Source organism: Heterodontus francisci, chromosome 13 (genome assembly GCF_036365525.1).
Source record: "Heterodontus francisci isolate sHetFra1 chromosome 13, sHetFra1.hap1, whole genome shotgun sequence".
NCBI classification, from domain to species: domain Eukaryota; kingdom Metazoa; phylum Chordata; class Chondrichthyes; order Heterodontiformes; family Heterodontidae; genus Heterodontus; species Heterodontus francisci.
In genome coordinates this window covers 10015014-10032298 of record NC_090383.1, presented here as the reverse complement: position 1 = coordinate 10032298, position 17285 = coordinate 10015014, and the positions used below count along the sequence as shown (strand labels likewise).

General features: G+C 40.5%; 1 protein-coding gene across 6 annotated transcripts in view; it reads left to right on the top strand.

Annotated features, from left to right (window-relative positions):
• The first annotated feature begins 573 nt into the window (after nucleotides 1-573).
• Nucleotides 574-17285, top strand: part of plcb4a (phospholipase C, beta 4a) — a 466151-nt gene continuing 449439 nt past the window's right edge. For 3 of the 6 annotated variants that reach the window (XM_068044348.1, XM_068044344.1, XM_068044346.1), the window contains exons 1-2: nucleotides 574-1134; nucleotides 4699-4752. The gene's annotated coding sequence lies outside the window, so the exon portion shown is untranslated. Of the gene's footprint in view, nucleotides 1135-1240; nucleotides 1336-1690; nucleotides 1716-4698; nucleotides 4753-17285 lie in introns of those variants that run through there. The other 3 variants (XM_068044345.1, XM_068044350.1, XM_068044347.1) reach the window with 2 other exon arrangements.

Below are 17285 nucleotides of genomic sequence, written 5' to 3'. Positions count from 1 at the left end.
ATTTTTTCGGAAGCAGCTTTTGCCAGATTTCTAATTCTGTTCAAACATTAAAAACTAAAAGGGCACTGTTTGCAAACGCAGAATGCAATGAAGTTTTTATTAACATTGATGTCGGGCACATTTGGTAAACAGCAAGGCGCTGAAAACAACGTTGCTGATTTAATGCGCACTATAACATCGCCCGGAGGAATATTTCCCCACACATCACTTTTGCATAACAGTCCAGCAAAAAATTCCAAAGCTTTGCTATTATTTTCCAAAATGGAGAAAAGAAATCCTCCCCTTATCCCTCCAATACTGGGTAACAAGTTTGCAAAAATAAAATTGGCATTTTCTTTCAACATGAGGCCAGAACAGATTTGGCAATTTTAAACCAGGAGCAACAGAACGTTAGCTATTGGGTTTGGTGAAATGGTGCAACGCTTAATTGCAACGCGGAGAAAGGAAGCAGGATTGCACATGACGGTCCTGAATTCATAATACGGGAGTGAGTTCCTTTTTGTGTGTAAGGCAATGACGTATGTATTTCCCAGTTAAGAGTGGTCACATGCCATTTGAGGGGACGGTCCAATTGGTTTCCCTTTACTTCCCATTGCTGACTGCAGAGTTCCCACCGGCTGGAGGATTTACAGTGAGAATTTCATTAACCTTGGCCGTGTCCGCGCAGCCTGCACAGAAGTGTTCTGTTCCACCTGAATGCATGCTTTCCCCCAAGCCCCAGTTCTTCTGCAGTGGCGTGCAGGCTTGTAGTGAAGGGAAGCTTGCACGGGGGCGGCTGTAGAACCTGAGCCCGGGGTTTTGGAATCTTAGCCCGGGAATGGAACGTGGCGGAGCAGATTGAAGCAGAAGCGCGTGCTCCGGATCGACAGGCAGGACAGAGGGCGCTTCTCTCTCTGCCTTGCAAGTCTTGAGATTTATTTTTTGCAGGGGAGAGAGTGCATCTTTTCCTTCCCATTTCCCCATCTGTTTTTGTGAGGGTGTTTTATTTTTTGTTTGCGGGGGGGAAATCCAGCCTCGAGTAAGAAAAGAAAAATGAGGGGAGACTGAGGACCGTGGAAGTGGACAACCCCTCATCGCCACAGCAACCAGCACACAGCGCTGGAGTCCGCCCACATCTCTTCCTGCCTGTTTGATGTAAGAAATTACTTTTTTCTCTCTCTCTACCCCCCCCCCCCCCCCCCCCAGATGTGTATGCATTACTTCCTATCGCCTTCCTGACGCGGTGTCATTTCAAGCTGCTTTGATGAAACGCGGTGGGTGTGTGCAGCGCTCGCTTGTTTCTTAGTGAATTCTCCTGAGCTGAATGCAAACAGCACGACAGCGCTGTGTTGACAGGTAGGAAGACAGCTCCTTCCACCTTTTCCACCCCCCCCCCCAACCAACCAACCCCAACTTTACTGATCAGGGTAGGAGCCGGCAGCAGCAACCACCGAATCAATTCTTCCTTTCTTCCAAACTGTATCTGAGTGCAATGTTTGTCTTGTTGCTCTCGAGGGCAGTTAAAAGTGCATTATGCACATCATATTGATTTTACTTTATGACAAAGCAAAAAAAAAAAACCAAAATCCAGTTGTCTGCTCAATTTATTTTGTTGCTGTTGCATGGAAATATGTGCAATAATTAACACGTTTAAAAAAAAAACCCCACCGAAAGTGCCAGAAGCTGCTTTAAGAAGACCTCTTTGGGAGATAATAGAACGAACTTGCTGCAAAATGGTTGGTTTCGGTATAGGTTGTATGGCATGATGGATTAAAATAAAAAGGTTTGCGCATTAGTCTTGGGAAAACCTTGTTAAGTTTACGGTGCAAGCAGCATTTTGCATTGACAAAAGGATACTGATTGATTTTGCTTGCTTTCATTCCAGCCTCCCGAGCAGTGGTTTCACACCACAGTTGCTTAAAATTTATGCAGTCGCCAATATTTTAATCTCTAGCCAAAGTTAGCGCTCTTTTCAATGTATTTTTGATTGAGAATTTTACCTTTGCAAAATGACGAGTAAAATTGTGGTAAGCTCACTTTTTAAATAATGCTTTGACATGTTACTTGCAGAAGTAAAGTATCTTGTATAGTTTTTGAAAGGATGCGTTTCGCTGCTTTTGACATTACAAAAATAAATTTAAGTTCAAACGTTCTGAGAAAACTGCTGTTTTAATTACTGGATTTAGAATAGTGTGCTGTCCATATTAAGTATAAGCATTTCTGTGCATTTTGTATAAGTTATGTGGCAATTCCATTAGCTTGATGAGTGCAATGGTTCCCTTTTTTCATTTGGAATAATGGGGATATTGCAGGTCGAGTGGTGCAATCGGTTTGTGATATTCTTTATTTCTCTAACTATACCATCTTGTAGAAGCAGTTTTTCATGTCGCAATATGAGTTAGCTTTTTATAAAATGAGATGTCATTGTTACATATCCTTAACAGAAAATATAAGGAACAATTATTGAATATCTTCATGGCACAGCTTAAAGGGACCTTGAAGCATTTAACCTTTGAAAACAAGTTTGAATTGCCATTTTATTAAATGGAAGAACCTTTTATAATTGAAAATGTCGCAAGCTATTGAAATGTCATTTTGCCAAAGCACCCGTTCATTTTCGGGTGGTTAACTTCAGAATATTAGCAAGATTGAGTTTGTGACTCAAAAACTGATCCAGTGCAGAAAAGCCTCTCCACTTGTCACTGGAACAACTTCGTGATGGCAGAGTTGCTTTTCATTGTTTCCTGGACATGAGGCATCTTAACTTTTGAGAGCAAGTCAAAGCATTTGGCAGTTCTGCATTTCAAGAAATATTCTGAAGTTTCCATTTAAGCCACCATTCCAGACCAACTTAAAATATTAATAACTATACTACTTCTCTGTTACCCAATTAAAGACTCATTTAAAAAAAATACAAGGAAGTCGAAACTGCTGATAGTGGGTTTGGGTATAATGAAAAGTCTGTTTCATAGTCGAAAAGATTCCAGTGAATCAGTTTACTTACTGTGTAGTAGATCTGTACACTGACTGAATGTGGTAATTACACACTTTTAGTTCAGATTATTTTGAAAATACGTGAGTTCAATTCAAATAAACGTTGGACACAAAAAAATAAAGCAACTTTTGAGAACAGGTTTTGTTTTCCCTCAGTAAGTAATGCCTTAGGACAGCATGAACACCTTCAAGTCCTCTGACTGAAATATTTGGATCGTGCTTGAGATATGACATCTGATATTAACATTTCTGCTGCATTTATTGTTACAGCTAATTGTAAAGAATTGAGTTAATTATAAATTTAACACACTGCATCCTCCCCATCTCTGTTTCACACCCACTGTTATTCCCGCCCCTCCTTGTGACCCCCCCCCCCCCACCCAGCCTCTCGCACCCCCACCCCCCTTTATATAAATGTTCAATGTGGTTTCAGTATACATAACTGGTGAATCTTAACTGGAAAAGTTTAGAATTAAAACAGTTGCACACATTTGATGATCCTGTCAAAATTTTGAATCACCTGACTTGTGAAATGTGACTGTTCGTAGTAATTGCTGTAAATTGTTTTGAAGGATGAGTGCGAGTGTAAATGCTGAACCAAATTTACACAGCAAGGAATGATATTATTTGTACTGTTATTATTGCCTGGACCCTGATTCAGCTTGTTCTCCAAATCTATTTGTGTAAAATAGGTAGGCCAGTTACTATGTTTCAAACTTGTCGTGACATTGCTGGTAACTCTTCATTGGTTCATTGTCAATTACATTATTTGAAACAAAGTATTCATAATCAAATTAAACAAATCAGCCCTTAAGGAAACTGTGTCCATAAAACAGTGAAAGCATCAAAGGAAGCCTGCTTATTTACAAACCACAGTATTCATCAGTCTTTGTTTTAAGCAGTCCACTTGCTGATTTCCTTTCATTCAGTTAATAACTGACATGCATAAAAATAACTTGCGTCATTTTTGTACTTTGTAATTTCGAATGCAGAAGGTATTTCTGGCTGAAACTGTTTCTCAGCTTTTTAATGACATTTGAAAATGTTATTTTAAAGTTTGTTATCACTGCATGTAAAATCGACCTGATTGATATTGCTGCTAATAATGCTGTCACAATATATTTTGACATTTTTGGACGATTGTATAAAATAGCATTCAAAAACTGAAGTGATTTTTGCACATTCTGTCTATAGGTTTTTAGCCAAAAGGTTCCAGTGGTTTGTCTTGATATCTACTTTCCGATTGATGAAAAGCACTGTTACATTATCTAAATGAGTGCCTGGCTTTAGGTGGCCCAGTTTCACTTCGCTTCAACTTCAGCATCTTTTTTATGATCAGTCCGTAACCACCTTCTTATTGAAAATTGCAAGAACCCTGATATCGAAATTAACAATTAGTTTGGAAAAGATACATTTTTATTACAGCTTAACTAAGTGAAGCTAGTTTATTGAGAATATTGCAGAATAATTGCTTAATAAACATGTTAATGCAGAGGTAATATACATTTTATTTTTGTTGGAAGAGAACCTTTGTTGGAACTCAATGTCTGTATTATGATCCTTTTTACAGTGAATAAGAAAGCCTTGACTTCTGTATAACAGTAGCAAGGTTTGTTTTGTTAACGCTGGTGTATGTGTTTTTTTAATCAGGTTTATTACAGATTTATTTGAGTCATAAGGTAATTTTATTTTCATTAAAATAAACATTTCTTCTTTCCTTTTTAGGGAAGAAGCAATTTCTTTGCAATGAAAATAGAAAAATAATTAGATGCGGAACTGGTAAGCTGTCTGCCATTTTGCATTGGGCTATGTTTATGAATGTGTTCTACCTTGGAGCATCTGCATGATTTCAATTCTACAGCCTCCTAAATTTGTTGTATAAAGGACATGTTATGTTAGTTCGATCCAGCAATTCTGGTTTCATGAAATATCCTTTTGCTCTTTAGCAGTGATGGTCCAAGGGAGATGTGATTTTTCTCAGTGGAACAACACTTGGGACTACCCTCAAATAAGAGGTTCTGTTTATTGTATAGGTATTTGGTTCCAGATTGTACTGTCAGTTTGTCTTTTAAATAAAGTGGTAAGTTATGACTTTTTAAAATAATGCCTTTTGAATTAGAAGCAACTGTAATCATTGTGCCTTAAACAGTTGAATTGCCTCTATGCAAATTAGATGCATGCTTAAGAAGAGTTGATACTTTAAATTGTCTCCTAAAGCAAATAACTCAATAAGTAATAATGTTCATATGTGTATTTGTATAAATTCTATATTTGTTCCCAATAGGTCTGTTTTTTTTGGTCCATGGCTTTTGTTTCTGTCCTCCCCTCAACACCCCATTCATACCATGGTTGGGATTCTCACTGAATAATTTCTATTCTTCCTGAAGGTGAGGCCCAGGATCCACTCAGCACCATGTGCTGATGTCGCAACCAAGACAATGAGTTTGTTGTGCGGGAGTTGTATTTGTGTTCTATCATTGTCTGGTGCTGCAATCTACTGCATCAGTGTAAGCTGCACTACCAGATATGTGATTTTCTGATGTGCTGACTGGATGCTGATCAGACATATGGAAATCAGGAAAATGGGCCACAAGGCTTTATGCCTAATTTCTTGCCAAATACTTAAGCTCTGCAATCTCTCTCCAAGCAGAGAATGTTTCCAGTGCGTAGGGTTACTGCATATTTTGTGTGAGAGTCTCATTTGAAAGTACTGACATTGATAATAAGGCCATTAAAAATAGCAAACCAAACAGAGGTTCATTTCTAGAGGGATGGAATTGAAAAGCAGTGAAGTATTAGATATGTATCGAACCTTGGTCAGACCACACTTAGAGTACAGTGCACAGTTTTGATTTCCATGTATTAAAAAAGGATGCAGAGGCACTGGGGAAGGTGCAAAAAGATTCACAAGGATGATACCAGAATGGAGAGGATATACTCATCAAGAAAGGCTGTACAGACTGGATCTTATTTCTGGGGGGGGGGGGATAGGAAGCATGAGAAGATCTAATGGATGTTAAAATTAGAAAAGGGTAAGCATAAAGGAACTGTTTCTAATTATGGGGGAGGACAAAACTAGGCCATAAATATAAGATAATCACCATTAAATCCAATAGGGAGTTCCAGAGAAACCTCTTTACCCAGAGAGTGGTGAAAATGTGGGTCCCACTACCACTGGGAGTAGTTGAGGCAGATAGTAAAGATGCATTTAACAGGGAGCTAGATAAGCACATGAGGGCGAGAGCAATAGGATATACTGATAGGCTCGTGTGGAGCATAAACACTGGCAGTTGGGCCGAATGGCCTGATTCTCTGTGCTGTACATTCTATGTAAAATGCCAAATTATATATTAAAATATATGAAGATTATCCTGGTGCAATTTCTGGATTCTTTGCTGGGGTTAAGCTATTTGCATGATAAGCTCTGAGCAGGAGAGCTTTTAAAGAAGATAGAATTTGTATGGATTTTTCCCCACTTCATTCTGACAGTTCATTCTTTTAGTACTATATATATTTTTTTGCTATATTTTAGTATTTATATTTAGCAAGTTTTAAAAATGTGGGATAATTTTCATTTACTGATGGTAAGCATTTTTCAGGACTTGTCAAAAAAATGTTGCTCATTGTTGGTCAAGCCACTGGTATGTTGACTGCAAGTGAAGCATTTACAAGATCACGAAAACAAGAGCAGATGAAAAAAAGAGGTCTTTATTTACCAATGTTCATAAGAGCTTAGGGCGAAAATAAAATGCGACTTACACGTACCACAACGGTTAGCAAATCAAGTTAACTTTAATAATGGGGTTGATTTAAAGTAACCCAAAGTCCGTATTTCTTGATCGGAGCAGGGAAAGGTGAAGAAGTCAGGTCAGCCGGAATCAGAGCCGCATTGCTTGCACCTGCTGTTAAGGCACCAACTATATTTGAAGGCTTCAGCACACCTACCTCGCAGTGATCAAGGATATTTGCCATTTGTTACAAATATACCCGTAGTGAAGCTGCAGCATAGAGCTGACATTGTCACTGGCAGGCAGGTTTACTGCCAGAATCAAATTTTATGCCTCCAGCTTGTTCCAAACTAGTTGCAGTTTATGTTAATGTGCGACCCACATGTGTGAAACAGGTGGCTAATGCGTTGTTCAATGTAGCCAGCATGATCATCTCCCTTTCAGCTGATCAGCAACACAGCTGCCCAATTTTACTGCACTGCTGCATTTCCCAAAATACAAAGAACCACTACCACATGCTGCTTTTTACCTCTGCTGTCTGCCTGACCTGATGTTTCCCAATCACTTGTTAATCCTTGCGACATGCATTATTGTGCGAGTGGCTGTAAACTTTGGAGAGCAATGGTTAAAAAAAAGACTTGTATTTATGTAGTGCCTTTGCAGACCTTTGGCTGTAAAGTGCTTTATGACATCCTATGAAGCACTTTTGAAGGATTATAATGCAGGATGCTATGTGGTGCAATCTTGTTCTGGGCAATGGCACTGCTGGCAGCTTGCTCTCCCAGAACTGCAATGACAGAAAACAAACAAACATTGGAATGGTAGTTTCTCGATGTACACTGAAACAGAGCTTACTTTGCAAGATAATGCATGTGACCTTTGTGTAATTGTGTGCATGCCAAGAGGGGGATGAGAGATAAATGGGATGAGACTTAAGAACAGGATGTACAAGACTGGAGAGCAGGGTGTGACTGTGGCTTTATATTTACCCAACGTTCCTCCACGCTTTTATTTGCAGGGTTGTCCAGGATCTCCTCCTGCAAGGACATTAATGTTCAAGATTCTGAGCTCGTCTCCTGATCTGTTCCCTTCATGTGCAGTCTTGTTAGGCAAGCTGACGAGTAGTTTTGAGATGTCTGGAGCTGACGTGTCGCATATACGGTGAAAAGACATGTACATGACCTGCGGAGCATTGTGGGCGTCACTGAGTGACCATGCATTGAGCAGCCAGGTTGTTTTACAATGATTCAGATAAAATGCGGTTAGCACCGCAGCCTCACAGCTCCAGGGACCCGGGTTCAATTCTGGGTACTGCCTGTGCAGAGTTTACAAGTTCTCCCTGTGACCGTGTGGGTTTTCGTCGGGTGCTCTGGTTTCCTCCCACCCGCCCCCCAAAGACTTGCAGGTGATAGGTAAATTGGCCATTGTAAATTGCCCCTAGTGTAGGTAGGTGGTAGGGAATATGGGATTACTGTAGGGTTAGTATAAATGGGTGGTTCTTGTTCTGCACATACTCGGTGGGCCGAAGGGCTTGTTTCAGTGCTGTATCTCTAAATAAAAAAAAAAAATACAACGTTGTGTGAGGTCTTGACATAGGCAAGGAGTGACTGGAGAAGTTTGACAGGATTAAGTCAACTACCTGGTACATGCTACTGTTCAATAGTTTTCCTTTGCTGGATTTCTTGAAGTGTGCCACCTGTTCCCAGATCCTGCAAGTAGTATGCAGAGTTGACCCTGGCAACAATCTCCTGCCAGGCATGTACGTTGATGCCCTCTGAAGAGGCTGTCTGGAGTGCCGAACAGAGCAACTGTCTTGTCATGCAAAGGCGTTTGGCCTTAACTCACCATCACACAGGGCTCACATACTTCTCTGTGGACTCCATTTCCTGCCTTATTTTCACAACCAGACATTTTGGTTAACTGAACAATGCAGAGCATGCATTTTTAAATGTTGGAAAAATGTCATAAAAGGGAAAATGTTCATCAATCTAGATTTGAGGTGACCATTAAAAAAAAACCAAACAAACCACAGTACCCGAGTATCCCAATTTCAAAGGTGTTTGAAACAAGCTCACTCAGTCGCTGAAACAAAATAGACACTCTGAGTGTCAGATAGTTCAGTCATTTCTTGTCTCTTCTGTTATGTGCCTGGGGATAAATGAGTGATGGTCTAAAGATGAATAATGCTAATATTCTGGCTTTAGTCTCAGACTCCCTCCCTCAATGTGCTTCAGCAATCAAAGGGGCCAGACTACAGAATGACTTACTTCCACAGTGATAGGGAGCAGAATGCAGTGTGACCTGATTCTGCAGTGATGGGGACCAGATTGCTGTGTGACCTAGCTTTCTCTCTCTGTCTCCGATCTATACACACTTAAACTGTTGAGATTTTGGAGACATTTACTGCAGTGTAGTTGCACCAAGATCATTTCAAGCTGCAGTTGCCAGTTAGAAATAGTAATGTGTGAAAACACTTAAATTGGTAAGTCTTTTTAAAATCCATAAATACATGGCTTTGTATGAAAAAAAAACACCTCGTTCTGGAAAAGAAAAATTGAAGTTCTCCAAGCTCTACTCTCTTTTTAATATAATGTCAAGTTAAATGGAATAAAATAGGATCGACTACTGGGTCCTGGCAAAATTCAGTCTAGAATGTCTAAGAGCTTTGTGAATCTAAGCAAAGATGTAGTATGCTGACTGCACGTAATTTTTCTGGGGTAGCTTATTTTTTTATCGTAATTCACAACCCCAGTGAGAGAGGCAGGAATGGGAAAAATCAGTGTGCATGAAATGTAAAATAATATTGCCATTTAAAGGTAAATATCAGAGGGGATGCAAACTTTCATAACCTTTAGAAATGTTCACACTGTATCTTCACTCGTTGATAACACTTCCTGTGACGAAACATTGGAAAGATGAAAGTGCAAAAACAAAGTGAAAGGAAACCCAATGTGGAGGGATGAAGAAGACTTTGCTCCCTTTGTGTCTTGCCTGGCAAAGTTGTTGTGTACAGCACAAGGTCAGTGCAGGAAGAGTTACTTCAGGGCTCCCACTCAAAAGGTCATAGTGTAGCATCACTGCAACATTTTCCCACCTGATCCCCGAGCCTGCATGAACAGGTAGGTGTGCCAAGGCCAGCAAGTATAGTTGATGGCAGGTGTGCCGAGTGCAGTTCTGACGTCTTCTGTCCTCCATGGCATTTTGCATGAGTTTGATCATGACATGCTACTTTTAAACAGCCTCCAAACAGACCCGATTATAAATTTTGCCTTCACTTTCTGTCTGCTGTACAACTCTGCACCGAGATGTCTTGGGAGTCCTTGAAATAATTTGAAAGTTGATAATGGCACAACGGCCTGTTCCCTTTTTAAAACTTTTTCTTTTACGCTGCTGAAATCTTGTAAATGATTCAGTTAAAGTCTGCGTTGCGGTTACTTAGCAGATAGTACTGATACTTAGTTTAAGTTTAATTGCAAACTGAACAGAATGTGTAAATAATTGGCCTTGAAAAATAATTCCACAAGTTCATATGCACGCAAAATTCAGAAATGTTGTTAAAGACACAGTGCAGTGAAAAAAACCCAAAGCCTTTTCCAGTTTAAAAACTGATTTGTAGATGAAACTTCCTTTGTACCCATTCAAAAGTCTCATACAGTTGCATTGAATCTACAACACAAACAGGCCATTATGTCCAACTGGTTATCTCCCACTATAGTCAAATTTCTAACATTATACAAGTGACTATACATCAATAGTAATTAATTGGCTATGAAGTCCTTCATAATGTCCTGAGGTAGTGAAAAGTGCTATATAAATGCAACATTTCCACTTCCTCTTTTTTTCTTTATTGTTCTCACTTACTCTTGTGTGCTCTTTCTTTCTCTCCCCCTCGCTCTCCTTCCCCTCGCTCTCCTTCCCCTCGCTCTCCTTCCCCTCGCTCTCCTTCCCCTCGCTCTCCTTCCCCTCGCTCTCCTTCCCCTCGCTCTCCTTCCCCTCGCTCTCCTTCCCCTCGCTCTCCTTCCCCTCGCTCTCCCATGCCCCCCCCCCCATCTATTTGTGACAAATAGCTCTTTGCAGCTACCAGATGCATTTGTGGTGTTGCCTCCTTTTGCTTTTTTTTGGCTCCTCTTTCTCATACTCCAGCTGTGATTCTGATTTGTTTTTCCTCAAGCTCTTCCAGGTGACTGCCCCTTTCAATGACATGAAGTTGTTTGCAGTTGCAAGCAAGACATGAGTCACCTGTTTAATTCAACAATGCTGATTGACAGTTGCATATGTTTCCAGTAGCCTCTGGAAAGACTCTGAGGCAAAAATGTTCGAGGAGTGGCCACCTTAACTGCCACATTTCCTACTGCAGCCAGTCACATCATTCACAGACTAAATCCATGGTGAATTTCGGACAGCCCTGGTGCAAAATCCAGCAAGTTGTTTTATATTCCTTTAAATGTTCCTGCATGCATTCTGGGCTCTTGAGATTATGAAATGGTATGTCTCTAAGCACTTCAACGCACAAAATACAGACAAATGGGATATCGAGGGCAAAGGAAATCTGATGCAAAGTGTGTTGAAGGCTTGTACCCCAAATTTTACAATCCCTTTGTACCTGTTCTGCACCTGTACAACCAGTGCAGATGATATGAATCTACTGTGAATAGGTTAGCTCAATAAATACAAGTATGTGCTTGCAAATCATTATTCAAATAGGATTGTACTATGACCCAACTTCAGTAAGAAAAAAACTGAAGTATTTTTGCTTTGACCCACAACTTAGCAAAGAGTTGTATCTTCATAAAGGAAGATTCAGGTTGAGTGATCTTAGTGAGCGTTTGAATATCCTGCAAGTGATAACTGTCGTTTTTATGGTTGTTGAAGAAAGTCAAAATTCTGGAATCCCCTGTCCACTGTCACTACAAAAACAGCAGTGGTTCAGGGAGAAAGCTCACCACCATCTAATCACACCAACTAAAGATAGTCAGGACTTGTGGTCCTGACTGTGTCAGCCACATCCCAAGAACAGACCAGTTTTAAAAAGTGACCGGTGTTTGAAAGCTTTTACTCTGACCTTAGCAGAACTTTTGAGTAGATATTTTGTAATTGTAGAATTGCAAACTGTATGAAGATAATGCTGAACAATAATCCATAGTCCAACTAGGAATACAATATCTGCTTACCCATTGTCTCTCGAGACAAGGAGGCCAAAGAAGAAGAAAATGTATTTTAATAGTTTTGTTTGAAATAAAGCATCCAGAAGGAAAATCTGTGAGTCTCAAATATTGTAAATGCACCACACAATTTAGGAACAATTGCACTGAAAAGATAACTTATTGTCCTACATTTTCTGCTTGTGGACTGCTTATTACCGCATTGAGAAGAAGCTATGAGTTACATTATCATGGATGGAGTATTGTTTAACGGCCTGGAAGCAGAGAGTAGGGACGAATGGGGCATTTTCAAGTTGGCAGGCTGTGACTAGTGGAGTGCCGCAAGGATCAGTGCTGAAGCCTCAGCTATTCACAATCTATATTAATGAATTAACCGTAGAGACAAGAGTAATGTATCCAAGTTAGGTGGGAATGTAAGCTTTGAGGAGGACACAGAAGCAAAGAGATATAAACAGGTAAAGTGAGTGGGTAACCAGGGTGGCAGTTGGAGTATAATGTGGCAAAGTGTGAAGTTATTCACTTGGATAATAAGATTAGCAAAGCAGAATATTTTTTAAAGGCGTGAAGCTTCTAAATTGTTGATGTTGAGAGGGTCTTGGGTATACTTGTACAAAGAACACAAAGTTAGCATGCAGGTGCAGTCAGCAATTAGGAAGGCAAATGGCATGTTGAAGTTTTACTGCAGGGGATTGGAGTACAATAATAAGGGGAGTCTTGCTTCAATTGTGCAGGCTTTGGTGAGACCACACCTGGAATACTAGGCTGGATTATGTTCCCAGCCCAAGGTCGGGTTCCGGGGGAGAGGGGGAGGCAGGAAACTAGAGCGGCAGTGTCCGCTGCGGAACTCGATGCTGAGTTCCGAAGAAGGGTCGCTGACCCGAAACGTTAACTCTGCTTCTCTTTCCACAGATGCTGCCAGACCTGCTGACTGATTCCAGCATTTCTTGTTTTTGTTTGAACTCGATGCTGGGATTGTCTGGCCCGATCTTCTCCGTGATGGCCCCTTCGCCAATCTGCGATGGGACCCAACTTATTTAAGTAACACATTTGCATGAATTAAAATATAAACTGCAACAATCTTGCTTTTATTTCCCGATCCGCAGTGTGACGAGCGGCACTCGAGCCTTCACTTTTCCGTCCAGGGAAAGCTGGCACTGCCTCGGCGGAGAAGGGCTGAACTCTGCACTCTGATGGGACGGGAAGGGGTGAAATCTGCACTTTTGTGTATAGGGAAGGGGTCAACGCTGCACTTTGAACTGTCTGCAGGGCTGGCAGCCTTTTAAACATGTTGCCATCACCTGCTTCTGCATCAGTGACGCCGTGAACACCGTTGTCAATGCCGCCCCTGCCATGTGATTGGGGGAGGGGGGCATTTGCCGTGAATATGTGAAGTGGCCGCCCACTGCAGAATCGCGATAGCGCAGTTCCCGTGGGGCGGGGGTGGGTGCGGCCACCATTTTCTGAAAACCCTGCAGTTTTGATCTCCATAATCTAAGGGAGGATATGCTTGCATTGGAGGCTGTACCGTGAAGGTTCGCTATGTTGGTTCCTGGGATGACTGGGTTGCCCTATGATAGGCTGAGTAAATTGGGCCTATATTATCTGAAGTTTAGAAGAATGAGAGGTGATCTCATTGAAACATGCAAGATTTTAAAGGGGATTGACAGGGTAGATACTGTTCGGTTGCTTCCCCTGGCTGGGGTATCTAGAACACGGGGGCACAGCCTCAGGGTCAGGGGCCGATCATTTAGGACTGATATCAGGAGAAATTTCTTCGCTCAGTGGGTTGTGAATCTTTGGAATTGTAGATGCTCCATTGCTGAGTATATTTAAGGACAGATTTCGGATCTCTCGGAATCGAGGAATATGGGGAGTGGGTGGGAATATGCAGTTGAGGCAGAAGATCAGATGTGATATTGAATGGTGGGGCAGGCTCGAGGGGCCATGTGGTCTACTGCTGCTCCTATTATGTTCTTGTGAACAGGCTTTGCATTTGCAGCTCTGCACAGTCTCAGATTGAATGCCATCCTGAAATACAAATGAATTAGAGTTAAAGGCAGAGTAAAATGCCTATATATTCAATTTACAGAATTAAAACATATTGTGCTAAATCATGTAAGGAGCAAAAAAAAATGATGCTCATTCTAAGAATAAGCTAAATGTTATGAAAAGAACTCTTGTATAAATGATAAATTTGATGTTAAGTGAGGAACCACGTGATGCAGTGAATTGGACTCTTTTCACCTTGGTTTCAAATTCAGTCCAGATTGAGGGGATAAAATCTCCTCTCTCTCGTTCAATTTGGATTGAATTTAGACAATGTCAGACTGATCCTAGTGATCGAGGGACACAGAACATGATGATTCAGTAAGTAATATCCTGAATTCATAACCCATGAGCCATGTTTCAAATGGCTTTTTTCGTTCTTAATTACTTACTGACACAGAAATGGCTGTACTGAAAAGTAGAAATATCACAAGTTCAGTAACGGTGCTCATCTAAAGTTGTGATTAAGCAGCTTGAGAGGCCACTTAACTCTCATTTACTTATCTTTCAGTGCTGCATTAAGATTATTCTGATTTTAAGTATGGCACTAAAATTAACATAGAAGTTATGTTAAACATGTGTAGAAACCTTGTTAGACTACACTTGGAATACTGTGGAAGAGTTCTGGTCTCCATATTATTAAAAAGAATATAGAGGCATGAAGAAAGTGCAAAAAAGATTTACCAAAGATATATCAGAACTGAGGGGTTATACCTACTAGGAAAGATTAAGCAGGCTGGGGCTCTTTTCTTTAGAAAAGAGAAGACTTGAGTTACCTGATAAAGCTGCTCCAGACACTGAAAGGGTTAGATAGGGTAGACGTTGAGAAGATGTTTCCACTTGTGGGGAAGACCAGAACTAGGGGCCTTGAATATAAGATAATCACCAGTAAATCCAATAGGGAGTTCAGGAGAAACTTCTTTATCCAGAGAGTGGTTAAAATATGGAAAATGCTACTGCAAGGAGTAGTTGAGGTAAATAGCATACATACATTTAAGGGGAAGCTAGATAAACACATTGGAGAAAGGAATAGAAGGATATGTTGTTGGGCTTGGATAGCGAGGGGTGAGAGGAGGCTCGTGTGGAATATAAATGCCAGCATGGTCCTGTTAGGCTGAATGGCCTGTTTCTGTGCTGTAAATACTTCGTAATACTGTAATTCAACTATAGATTTGGCTGGCGTAGTAGTGCCATTGTTGACGTTGGCACGAGTGTGAACTGTATTATGGTGATTCCCCTCCAGTTGATTTCAGTCTAATGGATAAACTGCTATGATGCATTAATGAATTGCACATCATGATCTGCCATGATATGACTATTTACTCAGCAACAGCAGTTCTGGTTTCTCATTCAATCTGATGATAGACGAGTAAATAAGCATTGCTTGTGTGGATCCGGTAATCAAGATGCATCAGGAAACTGGGAGAGCTAACAGTACAGTCATTGGCATGAAGTTGGTCTTCAGCAGCTTCTGTGGAAAAGCAAATTGGGTGGCAAGTAAAATGGGCTGCCGAGTTTCAATTGCTAATGACCAGTTTCACCTCCATGGTGTATGTGTGCATGTATATAATTATATGGTCGTCCGTGCGCTAGTGATGGTGGTGGTACTTATTTTTGAAGATGGGGAAAAGTAAAGCCCAACAGTGCAAACACCACTTGACCTTCATTAACACAAGGTGCAGACATTATTTTACAAAAATAGAACTGAATCATAACTGATCTAAGAGTAACTGATGTCTGAGAAATAAGTGAGGAAAAAGTGTGTTATTTCCAAAACTTGGAATCTGTTAACTCAGTACAAAACAAATCCTTGTACCAAATAATTATGATTGATTATTATACCGTAATTCTATTTGGAAAGCATTCAGTATTTTACTTTAGTTGTATCTCGGGGTGCAGACTGGTATATTCACTTCCTGTACAGCTATTCCCTTCAGAGTGGAGATGCTTGAAACTGTATAATTGAGCAGATTATTGCTATTCTGTTAACAGAGGAATCTGTAGATTATAAACAGGCATAATAAATAGGAGAGATGGGTGCTAAGACTGCAACATAAGAGATTTTGATGAAATTTATTGCAACTGAAAAGCTTTCAGCAGTTTTAAGACAGACTGCAGTCAGAACCTTAAAGCTGAATTGGGAGAAAAGAGACTTAAACTTCTACAGCACTTTCCATGACCTCAAGTCATCCCGGAATGCTTTACAGCCAGTGAAGTGCTTTCTGTTGAAGTGCAGGAAACACTGCAATTTGTGCACAGCAAGCTCCCAAATACAGCAATGTGAAAATGACCAGATAATCTTTATATGATGTTGATTGGGGGATAATTATTGGCCAGGACACTGGCGAGAACTCAGACATAAAGTCATAATGGCACAGAAGGAGGCCATCTGGCCCATCTGGTCCATACTGGCTCTTTTTAGAGCAATCCAATCAGTCCCATTACTCCGGCTCTATCTTCGCAGCCGTGTTGCTCAAACCCACAACTTTCTGACTCAGGCTAGTGTGCTACACACTGAGCCATGGCTGACACTGCTTAACTCCGTATTTAACGTTTAGTATTCTATATGATGTATGATAACATTACTAATAAGCTGTTGCTATATGTTACTGCTACTGTTTCGAGCTTCTGAGTAATTGCTGGTTGGCTTTATGAACAGTACTGCAAAAATCCGACTGCAAAGTGATTTGTGAAAGGCTTTGCAGAAGATTTTCCGGGGAAGTCATTGAGTTGTGTGTTGTAAATGAAATGTATCTATGGTTATAAGTAATTTGTACAGAGGCTGTAACTGAGGTAAATTATATTGAACTGCAGCTGATGTTGGTAGTAGATATGCAAGTTGATAAATTGTGCTGGTGGTTTATGTGGAAAATGGGCATTGTTTTCAAGAAAGTTCTTATTACAACTGCATAATTCTCAGAACATTCAATCAATTTGTTGCAACCATTTTCTCTTGGGTAACCTTGTGTGTATTTTACCCAAATTGAAGCAACCTACTTCTATAATACTCATATTAATCACGGAGAGAAATTGGACTACTTTTACATGGTGGTGGTTAAGTGGTGTAGCGGGGGGTGTTGGTAGTCAGAGGAGAAATTGGCAAATTCCTTTCAAATGGACATTTCTCTATGACAAAGTGACACTAGCTCTTTCCTTAAACTAGTTAGGAATCTCAACAAAGTTTATTTGAGTTCAATTTTAATTGCACTTGTTTGGGAGTTCCTCTCATCACCTTAGTATAATCATTCCCTATCAGGAAGCTTTTAGTTCCATTTCAGAGAGTGCATTTGGGGCTCCATAGGTCTCTGCATTTGCCCAAAAGCACTGAATGCCACTTTAATTAATAGTGTTTCATCTGAACTGCACTGATCTTTTT